This window comes from Lissotriton vulgaris, unplaced genomic scaffold (assembly GCF_964263255.1).
Source record: "Lissotriton vulgaris unplaced genomic scaffold, aLisVul1.2 SCAFFOLD_1204, whole genome shotgun sequence".
Classification (NCBI taxonomy): Eukaryota; Metazoa; Chordata; class Amphibia; order Caudata; family Salamandridae; genus Lissotriton; species Lissotriton vulgaris.
The window spans coordinates 216048-229785 of record NW_028249607.1 but is presented as its reverse complement, the minus strand read 5'-3'; the positions used below and the strand labels follow the sequence as shown (position 1 = coordinate 229785).

Here is a 13738-nt window from a genome sequence, read left to right as displayed (position 1 = left end):
TTTAGAGCCTCAGATTATATCAGTGCATTCAGAAGTATTTTTTTAAACTGAGAATTCTCAAAAATGAGCAGGCGCCACCTGCACCTCGGGGGCTGGCGCCCTTAGTTGCATCTCGGGCGGGAGCCTTGACTTCCACCTTGGTGCACCGGAAATGATTCCCGAAATAGAGGCGGCCATGTGATGTCATCAGGGTGCTCGAGGCACCCTTCAGGAAGATAAAGCTGCAGTCGGGACTGGGATCTTCCTCTTTGTCTCCTCCAGTGCCTCAGAAGTCGGATCAGCAGCAGAACTGTTGCAGCCTTTCCTGGGTCCTCGGTGGTGCGGTGAGGGATTGGCAGCGTTGTTCCTGGGATCCCGGTGGTGCGGCGGGGTTCTAGGTAGCTCACGTTTCACTGCTTTTCTTCACAGGTTAGTGAGGCTGATCTGCTGTTGGGAGATTTGGAGGGGGCCTCATGGCGTAGTTCTCATATTTTCAGCTTTGTTTGCTATCTTTTTAAGCTTTGCTGGCGCTACCGGATTTGCAAGTATTCCCGGTAAGCGCACAGTATGCATCCTGGCTTTGCCTAGTAGAAAGGTTTCACAACTGCCCGGTGCCGGCAAATGTCTATGCCTTGCTGGTGCTCTAGGTTTGTAAGTATTCCCGGTAAGCCCCTAGTATGCATGCCATGCCTATCGGATGATTGTATGAGGTCTGTTTGTTCTGCGGCTGCCAGCGGGGTGGTGAGTATCCCTGCCGAGCAGCATGCCACAACTGCATCTTTTTCTTGGTTGCACTCCAACGTAAGCTCTTGCATTAAGTCTGTATGGACATCGGTTACCGGCTGAGTATTGAGTATCCCCACCGAGCAGCCTGCAGCATGTCCCATTTGCAGGTAGTTTTTGTGGGCAGCAGCTGTGTCGGAGGGCGAGGGCACTCGCAGAGCAGTATGCTCCGTCAGCATGGGTTTGATGTCATTATTTCTGTGTGTTTGGGCATTGTGGCTTGACCGAGCCAAAAGTTTGTGTGGGAGCATGGCGTGTGCACAGATCCTTCGCTCGGAGCTTGGGGGTGGTGGGCGAGCAGCAGACTTTCATGAACACATCGGAAGGCTGAACAATCGGGTTACACTACAGGGAAGGCTGCAGGGTACTTTTGTGTTTAGGTACAGGCTGGCAGATCTGACAGCGTCTCTGCAAATGCCAACGCTCCGAGGCCGGTCGGGGTGCTGCTAGGCGGGTTCAGTGGGGGGTTGGATTTGAGAGTAGTATATAATCTCTGCCTGAATATTATCTTGCAATAGTGCTTATGGTGATTAGAGATGTCTTGTTTCAGAAGTATTTTCATTTCAAGGCCTTGCACACAACTTTCACTTGTCTCCGCCCAATCTTCCTGTTAATATGCCACTCCTGCAAAACTAAAACCAATGATGCGCGAAGTCGCATAGGGGCCAACAAGGGCTAGCGGGCGCATGGAAGGGAAAGAAGGCTGTAATGTAGATATACAAGAGGAAAGCATATAACTACACAGCTACTGGATAATATGAGGGTCAATTTTGCGCTGTAGGCTTACCGCAGCGGTGGGTGTTGTGCGCAAACTTTGGCAGTATGTGTTCAACAGGAGGTATCTTTAGCCCCACGTGGTGCTTTCATACTCAAAGGCACATTCTGTCCATGGCTCCTAAGCGCTTCCAGGTCACAAAGGATGCACCAGCCATGCAGGAGGAGTTTAGGTCGTTACAAGAGATAAGGAAAGTGGCGAAGATACACGGCATAGAATGGGCTCTCTAGACGTTGTCGCAAGGGCCTGAGGAAAGGTCTCAACAGCGAGCTCCCCCACCCAAGTGGCAGAGAAGGGTTCCGGCGCAATTCAAAGAGGCCCATCCAGAACCTACCAAGAGTGGCTCACAGGCACAGGCGGTGCCAGCAGGTGAGGCGGCGATAGTAGGCCAGTCTTTGGTGGCTCAGGGCAAGAGCTCAGTACCCAGCGGGCCAGAACATATGGCGTGTGGGAGGCCTAACGAGCAGATGAGTGGGGTGCCTCAGTCAGAGGGTTCGCCAGCGGCTACACAGGTGAATGGAGGTGTCGCCCAGCTGTCTGCAGCCACAAACCCCTCAATTGGCACAGCCATACCCGCTTCGGTGACAGCTCAGGCTGAAGTTTCATCAGGGTCTCAGCCTAGTGGTCAGGTCTCCAGGCAGTGGGTAAGTCAATATGGCAGCAGGCGGCTAATGTACGGGTCCAATCGTCGGGGCAGGCCATTTGCTCCCGGTGGACGCCCCTACACCGCAGGCTACATCTGCTACTCCTGGCCCAGTGCCACACACAGTGGCCCCTGCCACAGCAAGCCCTGCACCTCAAGCCCCTCTCATCTCAGCCCAATGCTTTTTGGCTCTGCAGCTTCCATGCTACCGCCATCCGCCGTCATTACTTGTCATGTGCTCGTGGAAATAAAGGAAAATATTTTTAAAGGGGAATACATTGATGTCTTTGACCTAATCAATGCAGGAGTGGTTGAGGGGAAAACCAAAGTGGTCAAGGAAGGCGAGTCCAAGCATAAGAAGGTATGGATAGAATGGTCTATCAAGAATTGGGTGACAGGGTTTTCTATTTACTCGGCTATCCTGGTAGAGAGGTTCCCCGCAGTGGCAGCGCATCTGTTCAGCTATATGTCTATGATGCATGCTGCAGCCTCCGAGTTCCCAGGCAGCGCCTGGTTCCAGTATGACATGCAGTTTAGACGAATGAAGGAAGATAGGCCCGAAATGGCATGGGACCAGAGAGAAATACACATTTGGCATGCTGAATTCTACATGGCACCGGCTGCTGCCAAGCCACCACAGTCCTTTCATTTTGATAAAGGGGCAGAAGACAAGAAGCAGGCTTGCTGGCAGAAAAACAAGAAAGAATGTAATAGGGGGTCTGCATGTAAATTTAAGCACTTATGGTCCTTTTGTGGGACCCACGGTCACCCAGAGAGCAAGTGTTTCAGAAATCTTGGAAAGGCAAAAGATCGGCACCCTCCCAAAAGACGCTAGCTTCAGTCTTCTTGACAAAGTGCCCACTCCCATCCGTTTGCATGGGCTCGCTTTTCTTCTTGGCAGGTATAGTTCTCGGCAGGATGCTCAGCTGTTGTATCATGGCTTCAAATATGGATTCTGCATTCCATCAACTGCTTCTCCTTTATTAGTAACCAACCCCCCAACAATCAGTTGGCTGTACTACGAAACCCTGAGATCGTTAGACAGACAATCATGAAGGAGGTTTGTGCAGGAAGGATTGTGGGTACATTTAGTTCGCTCCCAGGCCAAGACCAAGTGTGTTCACAGCTAGGGTTAGTTCCTAAAAACCTATCCTTCCCGCCAGGATTGTGGAAATTAGCAAGATTAATGTACCTAAGCGGCGTTCATTTGCCCTCTCCCGTCCCCCTCCCTGTAGGCACCACGTATACCCTGAAATGTTGACCGCATCATTCTGCCAATGAAAGCCCGTGCCCATATGTACATGACAGCCATTTTAGGCCATGGCCTCTCTGTCCGTTTTTATAAAATCCCCGGCTTCCCTCCTGCGCGCATTTGAGCACCCCCCTCCCACTCTCACATGCATAGACCATGAAACCCAGCACTCTGCGCGACCCTGCTATGAAAGGCAACCATCCTGCTTGACCCAGGCACCCCCCCCCCCATTTCCCTCTTGAAGAAGCATCCTTCGCCTCAGCTGACATAGCCCCCCCCCCCCCCCAGCTGTATCTGACTGCCCCTGTTCTCTCATGTACGGGTCATAAGATCCCTCTCTCTCTGTGCGACTCTGACCCTGCGCGCACCCTGACCCCCTCCCTCTCCCTCACATGGACAAGTCATAAACCTTCCTCCTCTGCAAGACCCTGTCCTTGGGAGTCACGGCCGCGCCTGACCAACACCTCCTTTCCCTCCATGAATGCCCCTCTGTTGACAAGCCTTCCCTCCGCGCTCGATTGTCCACGCGGCATGAATACCACTCCTTTGATGACCCCTTCCCCCGAGTCCGATTGACCACACATGTCCGAGGCCATCGCCTAAGCCAGGAGATACCATTTACTGCCCTTTTTGTATGAAGTCACTCCTCTTCAAAGGACCCACTATTGATCCTAGCCACCCCACCCCCTGGGCTATGATCAGGCGCACCCATCCTAAACAGTTGACGGAACACTCAGCTGCGTGGTTGCCCTCCCCTCTTATCAGCAGGTCAAGGGTCCTTATTGTGAACACATGTGGGGTAGGATTGACACGAGGATTATGAGGATGTCTTTTCTTTGTTTTACAATGCTGTGACTGTAATGCCAAGTGTTCTGTAAAGTATAAAAGACAGAGTCTCAGCTCACTTGTTAGAGCACCTCCCGATGGCACCTTGTTTCGTGTCTGAAATGACAGGCTCTCCTCATGAGAATTAAACACTGTTCTTGATTCCTGCTTCCAGCGCCCGTCTCTTTATTTGGTAACTATTTTAACATGGGAACTAAGAGGCGTCTTGCGCCAGCAGCCTGGGCATCAATGGTAATATGGGCTCCTGTTCCACAATTGGCGTCCCAACGCGGGGTCCATCAGTGACATACGGTCCAGTAAGAGAGATCCAGACGATGAGGTGAACATCTAAAATAATCGGAGTATACCTGCCTTGAGAGGGCCCTCGTCCGGCTGCCGATTGAATGAACTTCACCTATTCTGAACGGACCTCTCTTGAGTGACCTACTGTCCTGACTGGAATCCCACAGGACTGCTGCGGTAAAATCATGGAGTAAGAGAACGATCGGGCGCTGGAAGGAGGAAGGCGAAGAACTGCCCACACGGTCCGGTCCGGGTAAGGTCGCGTAAATGCGACAAATTGTGAAATGATTGTTTGTTGGATAATACTAGTATTACGCTTTGATTGAAACCTCTGGAGATTCACTGTCTGCAAACGGAGAAAAACAAACAGGCTCTCTCTTTGCAAGCAGTGAAGGATAGGTAACGCAGACTTTTGTCCCCGTTGTAATCCGTCGTGCCTATCTTCCTCCCCCACTGTTTCCCCAACTGTCGTTCGTGGATTATTGTCTGGAGATTCTTTGTCTGCAAACAGGGAAGAACAAGGTCTCTCTTTGCAGGTAGAGAAAGAGTGGGTAGCGATAACTTTTCGTGCCCACTTATTCTCCCCACTGAATTGTTTGATTGGCCGATTGATTCGGTATTGGTTCGTTTGAGGTATTCACCGCCGCCAAACAACGGAGAATAGAAATATTCTGCCTAGTCTTTGCCCGCTGTGATAAGATAGGTAATGCAGACTTTTGTCCCCGTTGTAATCCGTCATGCCTATCTTCTCCCCACTGGTTGGTAGCCTGTTTAGCCCGGACCGCTTATTAGAGTTGAACTATCCAGCTCCACTGGAGGGCACACCTAATAAAGACCTGTTCATTAAGTGTGGACTAGTCGCTATGGCTTATAATAGGTTATGGCATAAAAATACAAGAAAAGGAGTTGGGCGAAATCAGTAGGCCACTGAGGAGTTATCAACTTCGTTAAAAATAAAATAAAAAAACGTTAGAAATAACTAGCAATAAGAAACATAAAAATGGCGAGGGAAGACAAGCCTGACACCAAGGCAGCCACGAGGTAGCTAGGTTCCGTTGCCTATTTCTGCCCTAAACATGTCTGCCTCATTGCCCACCACGCCCAAATAACGGTCACATGAAATAGAAACAATTCAATAGGTACCTACCCCCATTCCGGAAGCTCCCGAAGTGCAACAGGTCTGCGGTTACGCCCATCCGGAAGGCGAGGCCTCGAGGCATGCGGGGCTCGCCTGGCCGCGGTCAGTAGGAGATGCTGTTGGGCAGAGGGCCCAAAGAATCATAAGGACCTCTCCTTCTCTCCTCTTCTGCTGCCCTGCAGGCCACGGGGGGGGGGGGGGCTGTCTTGCCTCAGCCACCGACCACCCCCCCCCCCCTCTGTCTCTCGCCTGGACCGGCCCACGAAGAAGGCCGAAGCCAAAAACAAGAACGGCGGCGCTTACATGTAGTCCCGCCACATGTCAACGCCTGGACAAGTGCAAGTAGTCCCGCCACATGCCGACGCCGGGATAGTTACAGGTAGTCCCGCCACATTTCAAATTCCTGGAGAGTTGGAGGTAGTCCCGCCACATGTCCACGCCTGGAAGTTGCAGGTAGCCCAGCCACACGGCAACACCTGGACAGTTGCAGGTAGTCCCGCCACATGTCCACCCCTGGAGAGTTGGAGGTAGTCCCGCCACATGTCGAAAGGTGGGGGGGGCTGTCTTGCCTCAGCCACCGACCACCCCCCCATCTTCAATAGCCGGCACGGCCAATACCGAAGCGGCGGAGCCGAGGTACGGCGCGGGGTCGCTGGAAGGGGGAGGCGGCGCGAACGAGCCTCCCCCACCTCCCTCCAGGTGGAGGCTTCCAGCGACACCCCAACGCTCTTGCTTAAAGAGGGTCCACATCGAAAAGCGGTCTTTTGCCCGGGACGGGCACACGCCCCATGCCTTCTCTCCTCAACTTTGAAGATTCTATGAGAGCCGGGGGGCGCCCCGACCCCTCCGCATGGGCGCACCCGTCCCCCTCACTGGAACCGCAACATCGACGCACACCTGCCGGCGCCAGCCTCAGTTTGGAAATGGCTAAAACACAGCCAAGGTACAGACTTGTTCAGTTCCGGAGGAACACCAGAGTGACCCGGTAGGAAAATTGTTGCCGCCCTCCCCACTCTTTGACTAATGGTCCATATTGTTAGACTGTTACCACATTGCGAAAAGCTTTTTGAACTGCCAACGGAAGGTTCTGGTCCGACCATGAGTCATTGGAGACATTCTGACTATACCGGAACCTGCCTGACCTCGCCCAAAATGGCGCCGATACACGAAACGAAACTTTCGAACTCCCTGTTCACCCGGATTGCTCGAATATTGATGCTCTGAGATATGTATGCATTTTTGGACAATGAAAGTCGATGAGATGGATAGTGATTATGTGCTTAGAGAAGAAAAGCAATACCGATATTGATCATGTGTTTGGACAAAGAACTGATTTAGGGTGGGTACTTAGTATGAATGGGAACAATGAATTGGTGTAATTTAGACAGTGAACGAGCATCTGGATAATGAATTAATTTATTTTTTTGACTGAATACTTGACATGCATCATGCTTGCTCTGTAGTAAAGTTTTATACGATTTTATTGCACTACCGCACCTTATGCAATGAACTGCCATCAACTTCTTTTTTTCCTATGTACAGTTCCAATCTGCTCCGTGGCCGGTCCACTGGGTTGTAGGCCTGTATTTTATACACCAGCACTTTTTATTAAAAGTATTTTGAAAAAGAAAGCATAGTTGTAGTGGTTGCATTAATGAGTTTTGAATGTATTACTACTATGAGCAACGAGAAAGTACGATGAAGGCTGAAGGTTAAAAAGGACCCGATATTTAGCAGCTACATTATGTGTGACAGACAGCCGGAAAAGTGTTTTAGACGCTTTCAAACGACACCACAGAAATACCACCTGACCGCCACCCTTGCACGCAACCTAAAGGGGTCGCGACCAAGTAACTCATGTAGATACACAGATCGTAAATGATTATATATCTGACATTACTGGTCCCTCTGGGCTTAAAACGCCGAGATGGTAAAGAGATGCACTACGTGGAGATAGGTCGAGTATGTGGTAGGTAAAAACATTTTCGGATTTATGCGCGCTGATGTGTTTTGAATGCTGCACCCCCCCCCCTTTCTTCTCCTCCCTTCTGCAGGTCCCGTCGGAACGTCGGCTGAAGTATGGAAAAGCGACGATCGAGCGACCGACAAAAGGAGAAAAAGGGGATCTGAGCATAGTACTTATGCTAACAAGCTTTGACAGACGTAGACGTAGATATGATTGTTCCCCCGTTAGAGCATAACGACTGGGAGGATGGACTGACTTAGAGACTTGACGGGTACTGTAAGACGGAAATTGACTCGACATTAGCACGCTAGATAACGCGAGTATGACGTTTAATTAGATAGGGAAAGGACTAGGAAAAGTCCTGAGGTAAGGGTACCCAGGCACCACCCGTCTGGGAAGTTAGAAATATTGTTGATGTTCGAAATGTACCACCTCCTTCTCACCCTCTTATAGATATAACCAAGCTGCCTGATTGTTCTCCCGATCAATACTTGCCGTTGCCTCAGCCTGGAGAACTTCCCACCAAAGGAAGAAACTGAAAAATGATTTTAGATCCAACCATGGGTAAATAGCGCGACCAGGTTAATTTCTGATCAACTAATCGAGGTGTAAGTATTGGCAAATGAGAAGGCTCGAAGAAATAACAAACGAAAAGGAAAATGAGAGGAAAAGGAGGAAAAGGTAAAAAGAGCTCAGCACGTAGATAAATAGGATACTAAAGATGCGCAGCATGCAGAAGTTCTGTTTGGCCAATAACTGTTTTATGTTTTGTCGTGAACTCTTTTGTATGTAACACATGTACTGTCTTCCCTTGTCTGAGTTTGTGTGTATGTAATGTACGGGTTTATGTCTTCCCTCTGTCTGCGTTTGCGTGTTACCTGACCTCTGTCGTTCTGTGTTGTGAGCACACTAAATGACCTATTTTCGTACACGTCTCTCTCTCTCTCTCTCTCTCTCTCCCTCTCTCTACATGTCATACGTGTACCGAATGGCTCGTTTAGGTTGCGGACGACTCTCACTCCCTACGAGAGTCCCCCTGTCCCATCCTTTTTGTATGGTAATATTGTGCCCCGTCGGCACCAGTCTGATTGGATACTCTGTGAACACAAAGGTGTTCAGTGAAATTGACAGAAAATAAAATGATTGTGATTTGCCATATTACTACCTCTCCTTTCTACAAAATGAATGAACTCGAATTGGCTAAGAAAGAAAGGACAGGTGAGACGACTAAGGTCCCCTGATCTGGCCCTCTTAAAAAGGGGACTATATGTCAATGGCATCCTAATTTTTATTGTTAGACAAGCGCCAAGGTCCAGATTGACCCCCAATGCCCAGATTGCCCCACCCCTTTGCACCCAAGCGCGAATGCCCGAAGCGTCCCCGCCCCATTTGATAGACCCCAGCTGCTGTCCCGGATATAAACATGATGACCATGAGTAACTGTCGTCCCTCGAGAAACCCCTGTTTTACCTGACTCTCGATGATAGCGCCCCCGCCCTGTTTGCAAAGGTTAGCCAGCCTTGAAGGGAAATGTTCCGAAATGTTGAATATGATGAAATGCACAGTTGATGGGCATCTTATTTATCCTCACTTGAGTTATAAACAGGACGATGAATAAACTTGGCATGAACTCAGTAGGAATGCCGACATATGCACTGCTTGGTAATAGACCTCTGACTGTGACCGATGAGCGCATCTCCCAAATGCGTAGGATTAAGGGAGGAATTCACATGCATAAATGTCTTCGTCTGCCAGTTCTCTAAAAGCTTGTTTTGTACCTATTCAAAGATCCACGACTACCGAAGGAGAAGGGTCGGACGTGACGTACAGCCTGGCTGCAGATCTTGAGACACGTGTGACCTCGACCAAAGGTGGAGCTGCAGAGCAACAAGATGCAGGACGAGACAGCAATTTCAAACGTGGAAAATGAAACTTGACGGGCTGCCCTGAAGCCCTCCGTCTGCTAACCCACGTGTGCCTGGAGTCTCCGTCCCCCTTCTTTGGGCCCGATTGATGGGCCTGCCTGCTTGTTATCCTTTGCTCCCTTGGTCCCTTTTGTGTGTCCCAGGAACACTGACCCAACTCCGCTCTCTCTCCTATCGACTATTTGAACCACACACGCCCTCTTTTCCACGTGACTTATTGCCAAAAGGAAGAACTGCATTCAGGTGGGAATAGGGTGTTGCCACGGAAATATAGGTGCCGAGCATAAGGCGCCGCTAAACGGATTGTTTAGGGAACAGGACTGTGGTCTAACAGCAGAGGACTGACTGCACCCTGCAACGCGTAAGGATAAGACCCGAGCTGGACCTATAGCTCCACCGCCGGTGCTCAACAGCGCCAACGAAAGGAAACGGACTAGAGCCTACCAGTGATGGCTCACTGCTAAAAGACACTGTGACGAAGAGATCTTGTATATTGAACTGATTCCGCCCTCAACTGCTTGGTCAAAATGTTCATTGGTCACATTTTTAAGTCAGAAACATTTATGCTATGTAGTGCTTCCGAAATGATAGGAACTTGACAAACGCAATTTCCTATGTGCTGCATTCTGCCCATCACATCAACTGTTCATGATTTTTATACAATATGTTAGTATTGACAAATGCTATTTCATCAACCACATGTTTATATGTACGCCCCTCAACTAGGAAGAATAGGAAAATGAACTCGCTTATGTTAAAAGCGGCGACTGTGGAAATTAGCAAGATTAATGTACCTAAGCGGCGTTCATTTGCCCTCTCCCGTCCCCCTCCCTGTAGGCACCACGTATACCCTGAAATGTTGACCGCATCATTCTGCCAATGAAAGCCCGTGCCCATATGTACATGACAGCCATTTTAGGCCATGGCCTCTCTGTCCGTTTTTATAAAATCCCTGGCTTCCCTCCTGCGCGCATTTGAGCACCCCCCTCCCACTCTCACATGCATAGACCATGAAACCCAGCACTCTGCGCGACCCTGCTATGAAAGGCAACCATCCTGCTTGACCCAGGCACCCCCCCCCCCATTTCCCTCTTGAAGAAGCATCCTTCGCCTCAGCTGACATAGCCCCCCCCCCCAGCTGTATCTGACTGCCCCTGTTCTCTCATGTACGGGTCATAAGATCCCTCTCTCTCTGTGCGACTCTGACCCTGCGCGCACCCTGACCCCCTCCCTCTCCCTCACATGGACAAGTCATAAACCTTCCTCCTCTGCAAGACCCTGTCCTTGGGAGTCACGGCCGCGCCTGACCAACACCTCCTTTCCCTCCATGAATGCCCCTCTGTTGACAAGCCTTCCCTCCGCGCTCGATTGTCCACGCGGCATGAATACCACTCCTTTGATGACCCCTTCCCCCGAGTCCGACTGACCACACATGTCCGAGGCCATCGCCTAAGCCAGGAGATACCATTTACTACCCTTTTTGTATGAAGTCACTCCTCTTCAAAGGACCCACTATTGATCCTAGCCACCCCACCCCCTGGGCTATGATCAGGCGCACCCATCCTAAACAGTTGACGGAACACTCAGCTGCGTGGTTGCCCTCCCCTCTTATCAGCAGGTCAAGGGTCCTTATTGTGAACACATGTGGGGTAGGATTGACACGAGGATTATGAGGATGTCTTTTCTTTGTTTTACAATGCTGTGACTGTAATGCCAAGTGTTCTGTAAAGTATAAAAGACAGAGTCTCAGCTCACTTGTTAGAGCACCTCCCGATGGCACCTTGTTTCGTGTCTGAAATGACAGGCTCTCCTCATGAGAATTAAACACTGTTCTTGATTCCTGCTTCCAGCGCCCGTCTCTTTATTTGGTAACTTATTTAACATGGGAACTAAGAGGCGTCTTGCGCCAGCAGCCTGGGCATCAATGGTAATATGGGCTCCTGTTCCACAGGATCCTCAGTCAACGACAGACTGGATCCGGGTCTTTGTGCTGTGAGGTACACCACCTTTGACACAGCAATCCACAAGCTGTAGAGGCTAGGTAAGGGTGCCTTGATGGCAAAATCTGACGTGGAGGCCTCCTTCAGCCTCTTGCCAGTATATCCAGAGAACATTTGTTTGCTGGGTTTTACATCTAAGGGGTGTTTCTTTGTCTTCGTGCAAATGGGGTGTTCTATAACCTGTTAGGTCTTCGAGACCTTCAGTCGTTTCCTGGAGTGGGCGGTGAAAGATCTGGTGTCTACCTAGGGTGTGGTGCACTACTTGGACGACTTTCTCCTTTTGGGCCCGCCAGGCTTACTAGCGTGTGGGAAGGCCCTGTTGGGCAGTCTTTTTTTTTTGCTTTTTTAAAATTTGTATTGGTTCTTCCCTATTTTATGCAAGGAATATATACTGACTAAGACTACGGACTAAGAGGCTACCCTAAACCCAGCGCTCGATTGCGAGACTTCCTCTGCTGAAGAAGGGGAAAGTGAGCCGTCGAGAGATGAACAAACCCGGCCATGAACTGACACAAACGTTATTGTTCTGTTACTGAAGTTGGTATCCTTGTGGAGTTGTGGAGAAGTGTGGCTCAATGATTAGAGCGGCAGACCCTGATGCAAAGGTCTAGCCCGGGACCAGGATTCAATTCCCCGCCTCGGCGGGTCTTGGGCTCAAAAATTCTACGGACCTGATAATTCTCGCCTCGGTGCCTATTCCAATCATGGAGTCCCACTCTGCAACTCTGGGCAATAGCTTGCTTAATCTCCACAACGGCCCCCACAACGCTAAGGATGCCTGGCCTCCACCTTGGGGGTGCCAGGAGTAGACGCCTCACAGGGAAAGCCAGGATGGGTTCCACAGCGGTATTCGTACAAGCGCCTTGAGACCCTTGCGGGTGAGTAGTGCGCTATACAAGTATCAATTTACAATTTTATCCTCACGCTTTCCGTGGGATAGATGGGATGTAGTGAGCAACACGGCCACTGCACTACAATGTTGCACCCGCAACGCCCTGGGCCGGGCTCAGCCCAGGGAGTATAAATAATCGGCGACGTCAGCGCACATGGCTGACAGCGTGGACTAAGTACCAGAGTGCATGTGTCCCGTTATTGCTGCCATGGCATAGTTAAATCTCCCCCACCACTACCTCCCTTAGCAGTTGGCTGATACCCCCAGCTGCATGCCCCAGGGAGCCCCCCCGAAAGAGCACCATCACAGTAGGGATGTGCTTTGGGACAGCTGACTTTGTAAACTCACCTACCCTGAGCTAGAGGTGGACGAACCAAGTAATTAACAGGGAGAACCGAGCTAAGAGTCTGGCTCAGGTCTTAGAGTCCATGCACGAGCCGAGCCCCGAACATATATGTGAATCATACAAAAAACATTATGTAAAACACGATAGGCTCTTCAAAATAAAAAAAAGTGTATTTCTTTAAAATGTGAAAGCTTTGCCATTAATAGGGAAAATTGTTGCTCTGCACTGAGGACTTATTAAAAGTAGGGCTCCCTGTTTTCAGTTTTTACAGATTGTTACAGATAAATACAGACAGAAACGATTTATTTTCTTGTCTGTATTAATTTTTAAATGTGGATAAAAACAGAAATTGGGTTGCTTTTTGAGAAATTCTAAATACTGTCTGCCATGACTGCAAGGCCAATAGCTGTGTGAATGGATAGAAAATGGGATTAAAAAAGAAAGGAATTTCAGTAAAGAGGCTTTAACACCAGTAGAAATGCACATGGTTGATACTGAAATGTGCATATTTTCATATAAGTGCATTGATTTATCTTCTGCGGGTGTTCGCCTGATAGGGATTCAAACATGAGTGCATATTTAGCGGTTAAATAAATGTGGAAATATACTAATTTCAGCTTTATATTTCCACAAAACGCAAAATAAATATGGAAAAATTAACAAAAAATAAATATGGATAAATACAGACATGAATGTTAAAAAATTAAAAAAATAAAATACCTTAAAACCGGGAGCCCTAATTAAAAGTGATAGTTTTGTACAGCTGGAAGTCTCAACACGCATTTCTCACGTGCTTTTATACACGATAACGAAGAAAAAAGACTTTTGGTAAAATAAATTATTTGCTCAAGTTCACACAATTAAAGCGAGGAAGACGCGATTTATCAAGGTTTCTTTGTTTCATTTTGTAT

The 13738-nt window shown here is 49.2% G+C and overlaps 1 protein-coding gene across 1 annotated transcript in view; it reads right to left on the bottom strand.

Moving 5' to 3' along the window:
• Positions 1–13738, bottom strand: part of LOC147663531 (mas-related G protein-coupled receptor member H-like) — a 136054-nt gene that overhangs the window by 121053 nt on the left and 1263 nt on the right. The window lies entirely within an intron of this gene.